Here is a 20656-nt window from a genome sequence, read left to right as displayed (position 1 = left end):
AAACACATCTCTGAATATACTGAAATAATGTCTCCTCTCAATGCATGTGGACAATAAGAACATATAATCCAACTTGCATAAAATGAAAAGTGCAGGAGAATGACTTTTGCCTCTGGAAAAGAGGACAACCTGGAGAACTGGACTGTGGTACATGAATAGAGCACATTTATCATGGAGAAGAATCTCCCTTAAGCAAGGACCCTAGAGCTTTAGGTCCTAACAAAGATGAGCTGCCCATGCCAAGGCCCTAACCAACTCTTCCCATCCAAAGTGCTTGCCTTGTAATGAAGCAGAGAGAAATCTCTAGCTTTGAAAGGAGAACTTGCCAAAGTGTATCCCATGAGTCAAAGGAGAGACTCCGAAAAGGGCACCTCAGAAACTGGTCAATGTGGGGCAAGTTGGTTAGCAGGTAGGCCACGGCACTTTCAAGTGACATAATCAGTAGTCACTTCCCTGGACAATCTCTTGTATCCAGGAGAACTCTAGGATCTTCTGTGAAGTTACTCGTGTTGTGGTGGCACCAAGTGCCTGTGTGGTATTTCTTCAGAGCCTCTGGGTTCACAAGCAGTCATGTTTTGCATGCTGCTCAGGCTATTTTACAGGGACAATGCAGTACAGCCAGAGTCCAAACCTAGGCAGAAGGCATTCTGTAAAGCAGGATGAAGGAGATGGCCCTGGGTTAGACACAGTGAGTCCTGGGCAGTGCATGAGGAAGGTTCCTGGAGGAGGGGACCTTGAGCAGGTCCTTACAGGAGAAGGGCTTAGCATCTGGAGCCTTGACATTCCTCACTGGCAGACCCAGAGTTGAGAATTTCTGATGATTAGTTTGGCAGAGATCCAGGAATTAACAAGCCTGCAGTTGCTTTGCTGAGAGATCTGAATTTCCTGCTGAGTGGCAAAGGATGAAAGGAGAAAGTTCTGTGAGAATAACAAAGCCTTGCTCTCAGGATAGAGTGCTGAAGCATTTCATCCTCAATAGATTCCTGTAGGTTACATGAATATGTGATGCCAAGAACAGAGAGGGATAATCCCCTTGTCAAGTATCAAGGTCTCAGAGACTCTGGTCTCAAACACACATGATGTGGGATGAATTACAGTCTGGGTTAAGTGTAGTAGTGTGTGGTTTCTCATCATGCATTTAAGAAGCAAGGATAGGTGTTGGCTTGTGGGAGATGATTGGTGCTGGTGTTTATGGTCGATCTTTTTTGTGCTAAGCAGTACAGACTACATCTTCAGACATAAACTGGCAATGCCCTCAATTTCTTCTTGACTGGGAAAGCTTAAGCACTTCAGGGTTAGTAGGACTGCAGTAGGGACTGAGCCCTATGTTTAGTGATGGTGGTTGGGAGCAGGGACAAAGGTGAGGATTCCAGCTTGAAGATAGCTTTCCTGCTCTTTCAGGAATTCGCTGTGTCTTTAGAATTCCCTCTTCCTCAGGCTTCTGTGTGGGAGTAAGTATGGTTTCTCCTTTTCCTGTCGTATTTTCCCTACAAGTTTCCTTGTGTTTCTCTACCTGAAGGGTCTGTTGGGAAAGAGTCCTCCCAAGCCTACACCATCAGTGAGCAGGAGCAGAGTGAAGAGGTTGGAGAAGCTCAAAAGGGACCTTGAAAGGATGAAGAATGAGAGAGATGAACTCCGGGGAATCCTGGCACATTATACTGACAAGGATTTGAAAGACAGGTATTTATTATGCCCAGTTCTCAGCTGACTATCTTGGGCCTACTCTGTTGACCTCAGATTTCTTCATATCATAGTAGGCTACAATTCCAGGCTGTCCTCATGTCTTAATTCATTTTGCTGATTGGATTTTATATGCAGAAATTGAAGTTCAGAGAAGAGTGAGATGGGGTCATAGGCTATTTTGATTCCTCCAAAGCAAATCAGATCCTTTGGCATGAATCACAGTCTTCAATTAACAGTAGTACTGGGTGAGCTCTCATCATGCATTTTGAGAAGCCTGGACTGCTGTTGCTTTGTGAGAGAGATTAGCTACTGTGTGTTTATGGTGAATCATTTTTGTAATTTTCTGGAGCTGCTTTGAGTCCATTTAAGTCCTGTCAAGTGCCTGAAGGACCTGGTTCTACATGCTGCCCCTCAGTGACTGGATTTGCTACAAATCATCTGTTCATTATACATGAAAATATTGCCACATCACTGTATTTATTTGGGATTATGAGTTTGAGTGTGTCTCTGTGTGTGTGAGTGTGTGTGAGTCTCTCTGTCTCTCTCTCTCTCTCTCTCTCTCTCTCTCTCTCTCTCTCTCTCTCTCTCTCTCTCTGTGTGTGTGTGTGTGTGCACATGTGTTCCAGTTAAGATCCAGGGAGTCTGTGTAGTGTGATGGTGCCTGAGGATTTACCTGACTCATTTTCAGGTAATGATAGTGAGGAGGCCTTGGAGCCTCACTTGTAGCAGCAGAGTACATGACCTCTGTGCTCACCTCTGATGAGCATTGGAAACTCCTGATATAAGTAATAAACCCTTTCCCTGTAAATACTGATTATGTTCTTTAGTAATTGATGTAGCTATAGACACAAGGATTTAGAAATCCTTGTCTATAAACAGAAAAAGAGTCATCATCACAGGTTTAAGTTGGACCCAGGCCTGTGGCACAGGCTTCTGGAAAGTTCTTGGAGACCTAATCTATTTCTTCAAGCCCCCTTAGGGAGCTAAAGTAGGTCAGATTCTTCTTTTAATTCTCTAACTCTACTGGCCCCAGACCACATATAACAAGTTTAATAAGCACCAAGAGGACCCAGTACAAAGGCGTCAGGATGTGGCATATATGGGCTGGGGTAGTCCACGATTCAACTTGAATTGATTTAATCCTTGAATCCTTAGTTCAGAAATTATTTGCTTTATGGGCCTTGCCCTCCCACAGCATCAACTTTGAGACCATGATGCTGGAGATGCAACACGAACAGGTGATGACTGATCTCAAGAAAATTCCTCAGCAGATCTGTGAGGCCTTGTACAAGTGCCAGCAGCTGATTCAAGAAAATCAACTTTACTGGTGAGTGACTCACACTGTCGTTTCCACAGCACTAGCCACAGAATGTATCTGCCCATCATTGTCTTTGAAACAAAGTGAGGACTCTGGTTCCATACTGATTACTTCTCAACTGGAAGCTTGCCTCCCTCAAAGGATGGCTCTAGGATATTGATCACTTGGACTCATTTTAATCAAGCCTGATGAGTCAGTGAGCCCCTCCAATCATTATCCTTCCCAACTCAGTATCCTCTAGATAGAAAAGATGTGCACCTTGATGGAGACATCAATCTACCTTGAGTCTCTGGGGTGCTGAAAACAGATATATAGATCTGGTTTGCATGAGACACATAGGAAGATGTGTACCTGTTGGGTCTGCTCTCCTCTCCTAGAGAAGGTTTCCACTGTCTCTACTCACAGGTGGTTTTCTATTACCAATGACATATATGCAGTCGTGGGGCCCATGTCCTCTTCTGGGAGATACATGAGTCCCTGTTGGTGTCAGGGTTTTCAAAAGTACCTTGAGTCTTCTGGAATGTTGATGTCTTCTCAATTTGACCTTCCCATATGTGATGTCCCATGGCTACTCTCATCTGTAGTCTGGGGCTGTTTGGGGATCAGGGCCCATAATGAGAAGGGATGGTACTTGGAGAAGTGGGAGAAAGATAGACACTGCCTGGGAATCACCATTCCTTCTCTGTGGTTCAGCATCAGGAACTGTCACCTCCTTACAGAATCTTTTCATATGAAGAAGCAAGTAAAAATTCTGTGGAATGAGTACAGGCAGCTGCTTAGGGAGCAGATTGCACTGGATGTGTGTTCTAATGAAACAAAGAGGCTATATGTGGAGGCCAGCACGAACATATATGAGAAATACATCAAGCAGCAGCAGGTAGGATGCATCAAGGATGATCAGGGGCAGGTTGCCCTCATGTCTAACCATAAACACAGTCAAGCCCAGATAACTGTCCTCCACCTTGTCCAGGCATTCTCAAATGTCTTATCCAGTTGTTCATTTCACTGATCATTTACAAGACTTTCTGTGGAGTTATACTTTTTCAAGGAGCTGGAAGATTGGCAAGCAAACCCTCCTACTCACCTACAAGCTTCAGTTCATTAAGACAGATAGGGTGAACACACATTACATACCAACATGCAATTGTTCTAGATGGGCTCTATGTGGCTGCCTCCATTGTAGTAGCACAGAACATTGAGTGATGAAGTCAGGGCCTGTAGCACATTTGCTTTGGACCCATGGCTCCAGCCGCATATGTAGGGGACGATGGCCTTGTGAGACATAGGGGGAAGAGGAGGTCTTTGGTCCCATGAAGGCTGGATGCCCCAGTGTGAGACAATTCAAGGGCAGGTAGGTGTATTGGGGGGGAGTCAGTGGGAGCACATCCTCATTGGAGGAGGAGGGTAGACTGGATCAGGTGTTTCTTGGTGGGGGCAATGAACGAAGGGGATAGCATCTGAAAGTAATAAAATATCTAAAAAAAAGTTTTTAAAAAAGAGGTGGGGGTGGGGACTTGTATCTTTACTCTCCCTCAACCCTTGCATTATAAGATGGTCTCTTAACCCAACCTAGATCTTGGTTCACACTAACAAAGCCTGAGGAGCAGCTGGTCAGTCCTGGTTTCTGTCAGTGTCGCTAGAGTTCTTTCCTGGAGCTTGTATTCAGGAGCTGACAGGATGAACAGGGATGTGTGAAAGGCTTCTCTCAGGCTGAGGATTGGGGTGAGAGATGTGAGGCTTCAAGAAAAAAATTTCTCTAACTCCCTCAACCTACTCTGCATAAGTTACTAAATTTTTTAGTCCTCAAGGGATAGATTACAGAGTCCTGGGTCTCAAATGAAACATCAGATTTTCACAGTCTGCATTCAATGGTTCCTCCAGCATTGTGGTCTCATTATGCTTTCCCGCTCACTTATGTTGTGTGTGGGGAGAAGGTCATATGCATGTCTGTGCCAATATGTATGTTGATGGGTATGTTGAGAGACCAGTTATATACATATGGTTTTGATTAGTCTTTCTGCAACAAAGCCCAGGACTGTCACTGATTCTGAGCCTTCCTATTTTGGTTAAGCTCTGACCAGCATCTCTAAATCTTCTGTCACCTCCCAGGCAGAGCTCCTAGAATTATTTTGTCTCAAGTAATTGCCATGCTACAAGGTTTAATTACCACAGAGAGGAAGAACATTTTTACATATTTCATTTTTTTTGGGTTTTCTTGTTGCTTTTGTAAGAAAACAATTTATTAACATGGAAGAAGACGATGCAATCTGTTCCAGGTGTCAGATACATAAATTGGCCCAATGTGCCTTCTCATGAGCTCTCTTGTCATTTGGCCGAAATCAGCAGGGAAAGGAGGAGGGTGTTTGTGGGCTATGATGGGTCTTACCCAAGACACCTAGACTCCACATAACCCACAGGTCAGTTATTCAACCCTATAATACTTTATCAAACAAACAGAACCCATTTTGCCAACACTTAAAAGTGAATAATTTCATGTTTAGCCCAGCCCAGCTTTCTCAAATCTTACCATGTGACCTCAGATTCCCCTTCCCAGTCCTTCCTTCATTCATTACAACTTCCTAACCCTGGGTTTGGAGGCCCACCCATGTGAGGAACAACCACAGAAGACATGGTACTCTTAGAACCAGAGCGGGATATGGGGCACAAAGGGGTGCTCCTCAACAGCTAGCTGCACACATGAGACAAAAGGTGGCCCCAAGGTGGTCCTATTCAAAGGAAACTTATGGACCTGAACAACAGCCTCTTGTTATAACATGGGCCTTTGGGTCTCTCCACAGCATCAGTGTCAGTTCAGTTTGCATCAAGGAAACATCAAACACAGCAGCAGGTCTTCATGCTGCTCTACCTAGCTCAATAGAACAAAAGGAGATAAATTATGGTGTAAAGTCAGATTGTCAACCATTGGTAGTGGAAAATCTATTTATCACAATTGAAACTGTTTATAGAGGGAAATCTATTTAGCCATATTGAAACCATTTGTAGGAAAACCAAACACTGTGGTACATGGAGGTGAGTAGGAGGCTTCTGTGTCAAATCCATGGGTCTGAGAGTAACAAGTCCGGCTAATAGTCTGTGTCCCCTCTCTGCTCTTGGTGGATAGTGACTGCCTGCTGGAAGGTCTGGTGGCTCATTGCATCTTCTCAGCATCCTAGTTTGTTTTCCTCATTACCTCCTAACATTTTCTTTCCAACATTGCCTAAGCTTGACTCAGTTATCCTTGGTTCTGTAGTTTGTGCTAGGTATTACTCTGTGAAAGACTGAGCTGCTTGGTGTTGCATCTGCATCAAGTGGAAGGTCCATACCTATGGTGAGGTGCTAGAACAGGGCTGCCTCAGACAGCCCTTAGGCTCCTGGTAGTCTAAAACACTCACCCTGTGTTCTGTGTTCTGTCTGTAGCAATCTGTAATGGCTGTCATTCAAAAGTGATTTGCTTTGATTTAAAATAATTCTCAAGGAGGGCTGGAAGAAACGAGGAACTTCAGACATAGCCGATAGTGTAGCCTTGTGAGAATCCATGTACAACTCTTCAGAAAGTTGAACTGTAGTCCCCATTGACCCAGTGACTCCAGAACAAGAAGTAGGTGTCCACAGAGAAATTGGGGCAAATCATGGTTGTAGTGGTACTTCACAGAGCTGTTCTGAAGTAGAAACTCTGCAGATGTCCATCAGTCAAGGAGTGAACAAGTACACAGTAGTCCAGCCCTTCCATGGACTATTGTCTAGGGTGATAATTCCTGTCACCATTTGGTCTTGAACTAGTCAGACTTATTTTCCACAAAACATCCCTGACAGAATCTCCTTACGTGAAGAAAAGTCTCACTTTCCATCCTGGTTACAGAGATTTCCTAGTTGCCTGGGCTTATAGCTTTGGTTACAAATCTACACAGGCTGTGGAAAATTGAGGGCCTGTTGGAAGATGCTGCTAACTTTGGAGTCCCTGAGAAACAGTGAGCAAGAGCCAGGAACCTGCTTGTTCACACCTATCCCATGATCCTATGTGCCTTTGTTGTGAACCAAGCTGATTGTTCACAGCCTTGGGAACTTGCTAAGCAGGCTAGGCTACCAGGCCAAACCCCCATATTTCCATCTTTTGTTTATTAGGGGAAAGCATTTATTTTATTATGCTGTCTATAGGCTATACCTACTATGTTCTTGTCCCATTCAAGGATTTTTTCTGTTTGTTTAATTTATTCAGTTTATGTATGTGAGTACACTGTCTTTCTCTTCAGATACACCAGAAGAGGGCATCTGATTTTAGTAAGATGGTTTGAAAGCTACCATGCGGTTTTTGAACCTGAACTGAGGACTTCCAGAAGACAAATCAGTGCTGAGATATCTAATGGCTGAGATATCTCTCCAGGCTTTTGACAATTCAAGGGTTTATTTCTTATATCTTTATAGTATCCTTTATGATCTCTTATGCTATCATGAACTGGGAAAATCAAAATGTTTCTACAATTAAATACACTTGTATGTGTCAACATGTCCTTGTGTGTTCAGGAGTGTGTGTGTGTGTGTGTGTGTGTGTGTGTGTGTGTCCATGGCCTGGATGAAACAATGCAGCATCAATTTGCTGTCTCTGAGATGAGGTACTAGGATGGGATAGCAGGAGCCAAGGAGACTTCCTATACCTGTATAATTGCATTTTTGGGTCTCAGGCCTTCCACATGATTCTCTCCCTCAGTCACCTAGGTGCAGCTCAGAATATTGTTCTGATCTAGTTTAAAAGAAATCCTGTCCATGATCACCCTTGTGATCCACAGAGTTTGTGTCGATTGTGTACTCTTTCTTCCCTTCTGAGCTCTCTGGTATGACCTGAGCCTGTTGTTTCTTAAGTCACCCCACAAACAATACCACAGTAACTATACACATAGCAGGAGTGTCTGTTTTCTTTCATAAATATTTTTTTAGTGTTCAAGGCTTTCCCTTGGGAAGATTTGCATGCAGCACACTCTTGCTGATTATAGTATCTCTTCAGTGAGCATGGATTTCCTGGGAGATGGTTTCTCTGGGGAGTCACAGATGGAGCGGTTCACAAGTAGAACCAGGCAGGTTCCTGCACTCCAGATATAATAAGAGCCTTCACTTCAATGGTGGCTAAGTTCCCTAGAAGGCCTCTGTATAGTGTTTGATTCAGACATTGCTACACAGTTATTTTCAATATAATATATATGTACCATTGGAGAAATGTGGTGTTTTATTTTAACTCCAGTACAGTGTGTAGTTCACACACTTTCAAGCCATTTTTTAAATCTGAGAAAAATTTCCAGGCCCAGGTGCTCTCTGCCCCTTCTTTGGGAATACAGGGAATGACCTTAGCTGAAAGTCATACTAGATTGTCCTGCTAAATAAAGCTGGTGTTTGCTAGATAGCTGACATAGCAGGTGCTCACCAGGCCTTTGTGTCTTTCTCCCCTAGGTCTGAAAAACTTTAACAGAAGGTCAAACTGGGCACAAACAAGGTCAAGATTTCCATCAGACACAAGTCTTCACCAGGAGCTTTGTGTGTTGAAAGCAAGTGAACCACCATTGCATCTCATCCCTATAACCATGGCAATCTTGGACTGCATGTTCTTCCTTTTGGGGGTTTCTATATGTCACAAGGCCTTTATTTTACCTAGCCTCTGGTCCAGCAAGAGTGCATGTTTGGAAGGCTTCAGAGAAGTGCTGAGGGACATCAACATCTGCTGGTCATCCAGGAGGAGCCTGAGAGTGTAAATTTTGGCTTGTCCTAATGGGTCATCAAGGATAATTTTATAGAGATCAGTCAAGCGAATTTTAAAGACTTTGAGATACCATCTTCAACATGTCTCATGATTTGCCTTGGAAGGATTTGTCAATGAGCAAATCCTCCAACCCAATGAGGCATGCCCTCATTCATCTTGAAGAGATTATTACCATCGTTGACTGCCTTTGCACTATATTTCCAAGGCCAGCAACATGCTGTAAGTCTGTGCTGCAAAATCTGCAGCTAAAGAATGCTTCTTAGCTTAATTTTGGTTTTAAGCTTCTTAGCTTAGTTTTGGTTTTAGGTAGAGTTTTGATTGCTTTCAGTATATGGTTTCTTTGATTCATATGAAGTTTTGTTATTTATTATTTTTGTTACTGTAATTAATTTGTCGTTGTACTAATTTTATATACTTTATATATTGACTCCCCCACTTTAAGTTGTTATTGAATAAATTTAATGCATTCATATAGATAAAAACATGATCACTAATTTTTCCCTCAAAAGAACCTTCTGTATTCATGTGTGGTTCACAGTCTTGTAACACTGGAAGTATCAGGCAGGAATGGACATCTTCAAGTATCATGTGGCTTAGGCTTGCCAGCCAGTCACAGCTACACAGAAAATTGTGCTGTTGATGTGAATAGTGTGTCAAAATCTGTGGATCCCAACTTCATCATCAAAAGATTTTCCCTGCTGTATCTTTGTGCTCATAAATTTAGCTATGTTAAAATGTACTACTATGTGGATGGTTAAGTTGAACAAACAAAGTAGAAACACAAGTGTATTTCTCTAATCCATCCAAAGAAATAAAAATATTCAATAAAGGAGTACAAAAAATCAGTAAACTTGGAGCTTTATGCCTCTTGTTTTCTTGAAATATAGCATCACTTATAAATGCACAACAGAGATCAAGAATTCCAAGACCCTTTGGGAGATGTTGGTTATTTTTTCTGTTTAGGGGGTGTTTTTTGTTTGTTTTGTTTTGTTTTATTTTGTTTTGTTATTGTTCTTGTTCTAATGATAATGATGATTTTTTTTTTTTTTACTCTTGGCCTGTAAAATGTATCTGATACTTTTTAAAAAAATTTGGTGAAGGCAATGTTTCTGTTTTTGAATTATTTCTTTTATATGTATGCGTGTTTTCCCTGCTGTAGGTTTGTACACTACATGCATGCAAGTCCCCCAAGGCCAGGCAAGAAGAGGTCAGTGAATTCCACCTGGAACTGAAGTGAGAGGGGATTGTTAATCATTGCTCTTTAGGTCCTCTGAGAAACAAATTCACTAATGGATAAATCATCTCTCACTACCTAGACATTTGTCCTTCCTTGTGTAGTGTATCAGCTGCACAGGATCATACCCAACTGAAGAGAGAAGATTCTTGAGACCTGTGGGGTCACATACTTGGGGTAGGTATGCTCAGTGTTTAAACTTTGAGGCCTCCATGTAGGGCATTAGAGTGGGCCTGATCACGCCTCAGGATCTCTTTTTGTCAGGGTTGGAGTAGATCTCTCCTGTCTCATCCTGCATGACAATGCAGATTAGGCTTTATTAGATGAATTGCAGAATTGAGAACTCTCCTAAAGTTGGAGGTGGTAAATAAATCATGTTGAAGTACCATCAAAACAGTGTTGAGAGTAAGCTTTATACAAAACCAGAAGGATGGAAACTGCAGCAGAGGACACAATATTGTGGTGGTGAATATTTCCCTTCCGGACTAGCAATGCAGAGGGATGGTAGATGTTGCCAGTATATTTTTCACATGGTCTGGGAATTTCATCTGCCATCCTTTAGTTCTGAATTTAGCTTCACTTAAAATTCAAATTGAAAGAAGAATGCAGACTTATTTTTCTTTCTTTTTCTCTTTTTCTTTTATTGAAAAAAAATTTTTAATACAATACATTCAGATTATGGTTTCCTCTCCTGCAACTCTTCTATGATCCTCTCTCCCCCTCTTTCTATCTGAATTCACACCTTTTTGAATCTCTCCTAGACAACAAATATCCGTTTAGATAATATTGATCACCCAGCCTGCCTCCATCTTAGTCTTGAAAACCATTTTATAGTAAAGGAAAATTACGTTCATTGCTGTTTAGGATTAAATATGTCTCAAGGATTGGGCTATACTCCACCAATAACCTTAACTCAAATGGTTCTGTACTACCTGTTTCAGAATGTCAAAAATGCCTTTGTTTATCCTGAAGATAATCATGAACTCCTGTGTTGATGACCACCTGTTATGACGACTTTGTCATGATGCTCACATTGCGACCATGTTTTTGTCTCAGGTGGTTTTCATGATCCACTTGTTATGTTTAGGTTCTGCTTCTGTAACAGCACTCATTTGCCTGGAAATCACTAGGAAGACTGTTCTAAACATAGGCAGAAATGTGGAGGCAGAAACTGAAGTAAAAGCTGTGGAGAAACATTGCTTACTTGTTTACTCCTCATGGAAACTAATTTCTTATATGACTCAGAACTATGCCTAAGGTTGGCAATATCCAAAGTGGGCTGGACCCACCGATATTGATAATTATTCAGGAAACAGTATAATAAAATTGCATGTAGGCCACTTTTATGGAGGCATTTTCTCAATTGATGGTCTCTTTCTTTTCCCAAAAAGATTCTAGCTTATGTCAAGCTGACCGTAAACTAGCCCGTACATTTAACAATGATTTATATGCTGAGAAAAAAATTAAGAAAACAATTCCACTCACAACAGCCTAAAAAATAGAATATTTTGGAGTAAAGCTAACCAAGGACATAAAAGACATCTGAAATGAACATTAAAACACTGTGAGCCACCTGACATTCCAGTGGGCCTTGACAATTCACCAAGAGCAGAAAAGGGATATAAACACATGGATTTTATACAGTAACCTCCCCCTTACCTCCATGCACCATATTACTTTGATTTGCTCCAAACAACTTCAATGAGAATCAATAGTTTTGCACCTAATCATTTGAAAATCTGACTTTACAAGAGTTTATTGTGTCCCTTTTCTCTTGGGAGCTAGGTGGAGATGCAGAAAAATTGGACTGCTGTATTTAATGTTTCACGGACCAAACTGAAATCTCAGAGTGCTTTTCTCATTAAACTTGGCATCTAGAGACACACACACAGGTTCATGTCTAAACAAACATACACACCACACACACAACCAGTTGCATACACAAGCACCCGTACCACAAACACTTGCAAAATCACCTTGAATTACACAAACACGAAAGATTAGTATAAACACACTCATCCACAACTGGTCCAAACACACACACACAGACACACAAACATCCAAACCACACAACACAAACATATACATGCATACACACACAGAGACACACAGACACACACAGACACTCACAGACACACACACATGAATGTAAATTTTGTTTTGTCTAGCACATTTCCTATTCCATGAGCAAGTAGTGGGACCTATGTTGTGTACAAGCTCTTAGACGCAGGCAAACTTTGTGGCCCTGGCCTCTACTTAATTTTTTTTTCAGTAACTTTTTCAATGCAGATACTTGCTAGTCCTCCAAGTAAGTTACAAGCTCTGCACAGATAACCTGGACAACATAACACCAAATTCCCAAGAGATTTCTAAGAAGTCTCCAGGAAGCCCCATATTGACTCATCACAGTCCTCTCACTAAACTGATCCTGGTAGGTAGCATCAGAGGAAGCCAGTGACTTGTGGTCATTACCCAGGAACGTTTCAACACATTACAGTTCATGTGATATTAAATCATCCTCATTATCAGTCAGAAAGAAGCTAGTAAAATAATCTACTGTGACATTTCTGAACTGCATTTCTCTGCTCAACAATGAGGGAGAATCTGTCCTGAAACAAAGCCATACCCATGATATGGTTAGCAAAACAACACCAGCAGAGGCATGCACTGTAGGAGTCCATGCATGCTTATGATGAAGCCAGTAAGACAAACCAGAATCTCCCAGGGGGATAACTCTGTGTAGGAAAGTGAATAAATCCAATACATGTTTTTAAAATACCTGTATTGTTGAACAATTTGTTGAGACAAATTAGAGAGGGAGCTCCATCTGGTAGTCAACAGTACATTCAAAGACTTCTGGCCAGCACAAACAGGAAGTATCAGGTTTATTGACAGACCTAGGCTCAAAGTACTAAGTTAGAGAATGACTGGACAATATCAGTTGTCATTAAGTGGCCTCCCAATATACCCACAAGATACAGATCAGCACAACAATACATACACATTCAACACACACACACACACACACACACACACACACAGACACACACACACACGGACACCAAGCAATAAGTGAGGAGAAAACAATGAGGAATCTGTAATGTTTGAAGAAAAGTCATTTGTCTAGACAAAGCAGATGTTTCAAATGAGACCCACAACTCTGCGATTATTCCTAGAGAAATAATAGGCCCTAGAGAACACTCTTCATGGTTAGAATGGCGGTGGGTATATATGGAGAACTTTTTTCTTGAAACCTCAAGTATCTCACAAGAAACCTTAGCTTGTGAGAATCTGTTCCCACATCCCTGCTCATCCAGCCAGCTCCAGACTGTAAGGCCAAAGTGTAAGGTCCAGGAACAAAGACCCCTAGAGCATCACTCAAAGCAAACAGGACTGACAAGCTTCCACTCAGGCTCTATCAGTGTGACTCAAGATCTATGAAGCCCGAAGAGACCAACTTGAGATAGAGGGAAAAGGGAGTGTGTGGAAGACAAAGAAAAGCTGCCAAAAGACAGCAGTGAAATCCACTTACTTGTCATTTACACTATGCTATCATCCCTGAAAACTACTTCCTACCTGGAATCTCCCATGATCCCTGTAAAGCAAATAAGATCCAGGCCTTTTCTTCACCTTTCAAAGCTCTGTGCTATGCTAAAGAAAGGCTTCCACCTAGCACCCTTCAAACTTAGTGGCATGCAGTGGTGTAGTGTGTAGTCAACCTATCTCCCTTAAAAAATGCAGATTCTAACAGAACAGGAGTGTTTGCTTGCCACACATGCAGTTTCTTGAAAAACGCTACCTCTACAGAAAGCCTTGTCAATGATCACATAAATGAACACTTTGATGAGACCTAGGTGAGGGCCTAGAGAAGTTGGTGCACAGTTACACTGGTTTGTCCATGTTTCTGGTTAGACATGAGGGCAATCTGCCTCTGATGTTTCATCCTACCTTCTGATGCTTGGCACTTGGGACATAGATGTTCTTGTTGGCCTCTTCACAGAAGCTCTTCTCTTCCCCACAGGACAGTTGTGGCTCACTCTGCTCTACCAGCAGATTTCTCTCCTCTTTCTGCAGCATTATCCTGATATTGTCTTTCAGTTGAGAACATTCTCTAAGGAGGTGGCAGTGCCTGATGCTGAACCACAAACAAAAAAAAAATGATGACTCCCAGTCAGCTTCCATTTGCCTGCCATTCCTCCCAGTACCTACATCCCTGCACATGCTCTGGTCTATAGACAGCCTCAGACTGGAGTCCTCAGTATACATATCAGCACCAATTAAAGGAAGGTCACATTCAGAGACCAGCCACATTCCACCAGACTGAAAGTACTTCTGTAAACTCTGACAGCAAGAGGGTTTATGCTCATCATGGAAGAGGAAAAGTTCCTCATGGGTGCTTATATGTCCCAGGTACTATAAAACCATCAGCAGGTACAAGGCAAATCCCCTCTGAGAGAGAGAGAGAAGACCCAACAGGAATACACTCTTTCCATTTTTCGTCATAGATCCCAGATCTTTAAATCCTATTCAGAGCCCTAGAGGTTCAGTGTTGCTTGATAGTCAAATCGAGGTGAAAGTGTTTTCTATGTAGAGCATCCTGAATTTGGAAGAATAAAGATTGGAGGGTCTTACAAACTTATACACTTATATACTCTTCAGATTTAGGACACCTGAGTGCAAGATGTACAAATCCATGACTCTTGCCTCAAGGCAGGGTTCCTGTTAAGAAACAGATAGTATAGAACCAGAGCCCTTACTTTTGTTCAAAGTCCAAAAAGCACTGAAGCATACCCTGCTCAGTGCTGGGGTCTGAGCTGTCTCAGTCACTCACCTGTAGGAATAGTTTTCTTCTATGAGCTCCTTGTATTTCTCCATGGCATCACTTATTGACTCCGTAATTTTCTGGATATTAATAACGGTCATTTCGTGTTGGCTTTTAATGACGTTGACCTTGTTCATCCTGTGTTAGGGCATGGCCCAAGGAGCAAATAATCCTCTGAAATAAGAATTTAAGGATCATGTGCAAAACGGCCGTATCCTGGACTACCCCAGCCAATATATGCCTCCGACTTGCTCTTTGGACATGGGTCCTATTGGTGCTGATTAAACTCATAATCCTGGGCGCAGGACATCAGAACCAGGGAACCAAATGGAAGGAGCAGACCTTCAAGAGCATTCCTTGTGAGACTGAAGGAATACACTGGCTCTTTGAGAAGTTTCTCCTAGTCTCTGCCACAAGCTTGGACCCAACAGATATCTGTGATGACTTTTATTTTATTTTTAAGGCAGGCATCTCAATCCTTGGTTCCTATTGTTACATGAATTCTCAGAGGACAAGAGTAGTATTTCCAGGGAGAGGCTTAATAACACTTCCTTTCCCAGGAGATTATTATGTGAAACCAGTGAAAACACAAGGAACAAAGTAGCCTGTGGATCGATTTGGGCCTCTATGGACTCAAAACTATCATGACCTGCAAACTGTGCATCAGACAAATCCTCAAACCCCATCGAAGGTCCCAGAGCCTCGGATCCTGAACACCACACACACACACACACACACACACACACACACACACACACACACAAACACACACACACAAAACTACATTCAGACACATAAACACTGTGGGGAAGAAATCTCGCGGGCTGGGGAAAAAGGGAGTCTGGCGGCTGGGTCCCAAGGCGGTCTGGCACCAGGGTCCTGGGCAGGTTTCCCACATCACCAGCGGAGGGTCCCACATTGGTACATTGGTACAGCCTCAGCGGGCTGGCAGTGGGCGGCTCAAGTTTCCAAAGGCTGGGAACCTGGCGGTGGCAGATCAGGCAGATCAGGCAGATCAGGCAGATCAGGCAGATCAGGCAGATCAGGCAGATCAGGCAGATCAGGCAGATCAGGCAGATCAGGCAGATCAGGCGACACGTGGAGTCCAATTTTCCAAAGCTTTTATTGTTCATGGCACGCGCTTCCCCCCGCCAAAAGCCAGGGGAGCCTAATTTTATAGGAAATGGAAAAGGGGAGGGAATAACTTAATTAGCTATGCCACTGGCCTTTTGATAATTCATTAATACTTAAATCTCTGGAGGTGGAGACTTGTTAATCAAGCCCTCTACCTGTGTCCTACGTGACTGAAGGTGGCAGGTTAAATGAAGTTACCTCGTCCAAGGCCCAACAAAACACCAACTCACATACAAACACAATTAGAATGCCCAATCTCAGGATCATTTAGATTTGCATTTCCCTGATGACTAAGGATTTTGAGCATTACTTTAAGTGCTTTTTAGCTTTTATATATTTTGAATATTAGCCATCTATTGAATTTGTGGTTAGTGAAGATTTTTCCCAATATGTAGGTTGAAAATTTGTCTTATTGGCTATGACCTTTGCCCTACAGATGCTTTTCAGTTTCATGAGGTCCCATTCATAAATTCTTGATATTAGAGCCTGAGCCATAGGAATTCTGTTCAGAAAATTAACCCCCGTTCCCACGAGTTTGAATCTCTTTCACACTTTCACTTCTATTAGATTCAGTGAATCTGGTTTATTTTTTAATATTTTTTTAAATTGGATATTTTCTTTGTTTGCATTTTAAATGTTTTCCATTTCCAGATCTCTCTTTAAGAAACCCCCCTCTCCCATCCCGCTCCCCCTGCCTCTATGAGGGTGCTCCAAGAACCATCCACTCCTCCCATTTTCCCACCCTGGTATTCCTCTACACTGGGCACTGAACACCATACCTGAGTTACATTCCAGGCCTGTAACTTCATTCATCTCTGACAACAGCTACAAGGCAAGGGGCAAGATGAGACTCAGTAGTCAGTTTGGCTGCTACAAGATTGGTCCTTGAGAATGGCTGACAGAATGCTTTCAAGACTAGGGATGTCTATCTGAAAGAGAAAGCAAAAAGGTCTCAGTCCACACTGCATACTCAGGAAAGTTTAGTTGATGAAAGGCAGATGTCAAGCTGTTTTTCACCTACACAAATGGCAGTAGTAGAAGCCAGGTTAATGTACCTGGCTGATAGCATTTATCAGGAGTCAAGCACTGTACTAAGGACCTACAATTAAGGAAGCCCCAGGCTCCTTCCACAGAATGGACAGATGTATAAGAAGACTTATATCACATGATGGTGATCAGTTTCCTTTGTATTTACAGGTATCCCCTCTGTGTCTGTATGAGCTTAGAAAGAGTTGACCAACAACAGTGAGTAACTGAACCCCCTCCCTCAATACTTCTCAGGCTGTTGCTTAAAAGCCCTGGTTTCACAGGACCAGTTTGGGGAGTCAGGGGATTGTTTCCTTCACACATGAAGTTTCTGACTCACTGTTAATCTCAGAAATCATATCTGTTCCAGCGGAACTTCACAAGACTGGAGTATCAACTGGAAGAAATACTTCCTCAATGCACTCTGAAATCTACAGTGGTTAAAGATCAACATCAACCATCGCTCGCTCTCCCTTCCTAGCTTTGCACAGGCATGCCCTCCATTAGAGGCATGTTACCTCGGCTTCAGGCTCCATCCAGGCAGGATAGATTGAAGCTTCATCTCAACACTGGTCAGCTAACTTTAAATGGTGATTCCTTCCTCCACCTCTGCCCCCAAGAGAATCTTCTCAATTTGGCATTTCATCATTAGGCACTTCATGCCTAATCTGCATGGTTATCCTAGATGAGAGGTGACAGATCTCTTCCAAACCTGACAATTTGTGATTCTCGGACATAATCTTGAACCCACAAGAGTACTGCATGGGTGCCTTGTAACCTAAGAAAACAGGCATTCCATAATCACGCACCTGTACCTAAAGGTCTCCAGTAACTTCTATCTTTGGTTTGGGGTAATCTCTTTCAATGAAAACCCACAAAAGTCTGGAAGGACAAAGATTGAATGTAGGGACTGGAGAGAAGGCTCTTCCATTAAGAGCATTTGTCTATCCACAAGAGGACCCAGAGGGCAGTTAACAATCCCATGCCCTCTTCTGGCCTCGGGAGGAATTGCATGCATGTGGTGCACAGACATCCAGCAGGGAAAGATACATATAAATAAAAGAAAACAAACAACAACCCTCCAAAACCAAGCAACACCTCAAAAGCTCCAAATGTGTCTCCACACTAATATTACCTAAAAATAAAGCCATGTCTCAACATGTGTGGGAATTCTCAACATGGAAATTTGGGAAGTCTTTGCCTGGAAGTCATTATTTCACCTTTATAGTTATCCCCGAGGCTGTGTTTCAAGGACATGAGAGGCAAATAGCTCTGGATTTCTTTTAAAAAAAAACTCTGAATGAATACTCTTTTACTAAGAGGCTTTAGAATAATACAATTGTGAATCTCATTACTTTTGTTTGCAAGACTATTTCAGGACCATGTGAATGCCTGCACCATATTTTAGGGGTATCTAAATATATGACCTAAAAGATACAGTATGGATACATTTTTCATCATTAAGTGGATATTCACGGAGTAGACCATGATGTACATGCCCCCTAAAAACTACTGTGTAGAACTGGCTGGCAGGCTGGGAATTCACAATGTAGTCTGAAGCTATAATTCACAATGGTGCCTGGAGCTCATAGAGATCCATCTGTGTCTGTGAATTCAGGGGATACAGGAGTGTGAAAACACACGTGGTGACAAGAGCTGTCAAAATGTGAAGGCTTTGCCACTGATTTTTTTAATTCACAAAATGCAGCCATTTCTCTTATCAGCTAGATCAGTATAGCCAATGCATATAGCCACAGCAAAATACCAAAATAATGACCAGAACAAAAGAAAAAGAAAAATAAACTTCAAACCCCCAAACCAGTGGAACAAAAAGCCTAAACCTCAAACCAAAAAAAAAAAAACCCAAACCAAAATCAAACAAACAAGCAAATAAACACAAATCACTATGAGCAGTGTTCTCTTGCTGGAGTTTAGCAGTGGTGAACTAAACCATGTGGCCAGCCTTGAAGGCAGGGTATAAAGGCAGTTTCAGAGGTAATAGGCTATGGAGACATTCCTTGCTATGTCTCTCTAGGGGCTTTTTAGGTGAAGCCTTCCCAAGGCTAAGGATGAAACGTATTATAGGCTTTTGCTCAAAGACTTTTAACTTTAGTTAACTCATCTCCTTTAAAGATTTTCACACTGCAGATTAAAACTAGTATTAATTTTTACTCTTCAACGTTTTCTCCTGAATGCTGAGCAGCTATGGATGAGCTTCTGCTTTCTCTGAAGCCCTGCGTGATCCAAGCTCAGCAAGAGAGGTATCCTGCACACCTCTGTGTAGAAACACACTTGCCCTGCCAATCTGGACCCTCACATTACCTCTGGTCAAATATTTCCATTCCTAAGAAGATGAACAACTTCTTGATGTTCACCAATAATTTTGTAACATAATATATAATATATACCATATAACATAGAATATAATTTCTAGCATCCTAAGTGTTCTTTATGCTTTGTCCTGGATAACTGTAGCTTTCCTCCTGCTTTTTCTGACACATCCAGCACACAGCAGCACTGACCTGGATATGCTATTGCTTCCTTGGCTGTGAAATGGTTGTTGAGCCTAATGCTCTGAAAGCTTTGTTCATTCCCAAGTAGGCACTTTTTACATTAGTTGCAAATCATGAAGTTTCTTAGGTTCTCGGCTTGAAGTATAATAGCAGCTCTTACTGTCCCCACACAGGTATGTCTAATAATGACTTGGTCCTGACCTATAACATTGAGAAATGAATAATGGCAGTTAAACAGTTGCAGCAGTAGAATTCTCTAAAATGCTATTTCACAGAAAGTTTTACAGTTACACTTTTCAGATGATCCCTCTGAAACTCTAATATGTCATCATTTATCAAAGGCATTTTAAGAGTGGAGCAGGAATCCTAAGTTCTGTCTGTGACACTGGGTTTAACTTAATTGTGGATGATGCACTTCATATCCTGGACACATCCTTCATGCCACACACAATGGACACCAAGTATGTAGAAGAGTCCACAGTATGTCATGCTCCATAAGTTTAGGAGCACCCATCTTGAAAGAGAGCATAACCTCCTCTGTTATACACTTTATTAGCACACCACATCACCCCCAACTTAGACCATTTGCACACATCCTTGTGGTTCAGATTAACCACATACCATCAATCATTCTTCTGTCTGGTGGATTTCATGACTGCATGGTAAATAATTTGTAGTGCCATTAGGTTCTGTTTTCTAACAAGATTCAGCAATATTGATTAATCTGAGAAGTTGAATTTGTCTTTCACATTGATATTTTGGCCATCTGAGGCTCATGTATGAATCTCATCAGCTGCAGATACAACACTGGTTGAAAGCTCAGGTCATTCTCACTGAAGGTCATGTTTGTTGTTGTTGTCCAGTTGTACTGTCACATGATTCACAGGCGAATCCTTTATATGATCCTCTGTACGATTTCTTTTTATTCTTAGCTGGATCTCATCAGAATTTCTGGGTCTTGGAGGCAACAACTTTGCCCTGAATGTACTACATCATGCTGCCTCTGGATACTTTAAGAATGGTGCCTTCTGTGCACATGCCTTTAAAATGATTACACCTTATCTCACAATACTAAACATAAGTTCTTGAGTGTCAGGGAGTTACCTGAAATTTCCCAGCCAAATAATTGTTAGTTCCTACAGGGTTTAACTTTGTGTGGTAATTCATTGAGTACACTTTA

At 42.0% G+C, this 20656-nt stretch overlaps 1 pseudogene; it reads left to right on the top strand.

Moving 5' to 3' along the window:
• The first annotated feature begins 339 nt into the window (after positions 1–339).
• On the top strand, positions 340–10976 carry LOC117702794 (disks large homolog 5-like; annotated as a pseudogene).
• The last annotated feature ends 9680 nt before the right edge of the window (positions 10977–20656 follow it).

This window comes from Arvicanthis niloticus, chromosome 2 (assembly GCF_011762505.2).
Source record: "Arvicanthis niloticus isolate mArvNil1 chromosome 2, mArvNil1.pat.X, whole genome shotgun sequence".
NCBI classification, from domain to species: Eukaryota; Metazoa; Chordata; class Mammalia; order Rodentia; family Muridae; genus Arvicanthis; species Arvicanthis niloticus.
The sequence above is the reverse complement of the archived record's forward strand: the minus strand, read 5'-3'. Positions and strand labels throughout refer to the sequence as shown.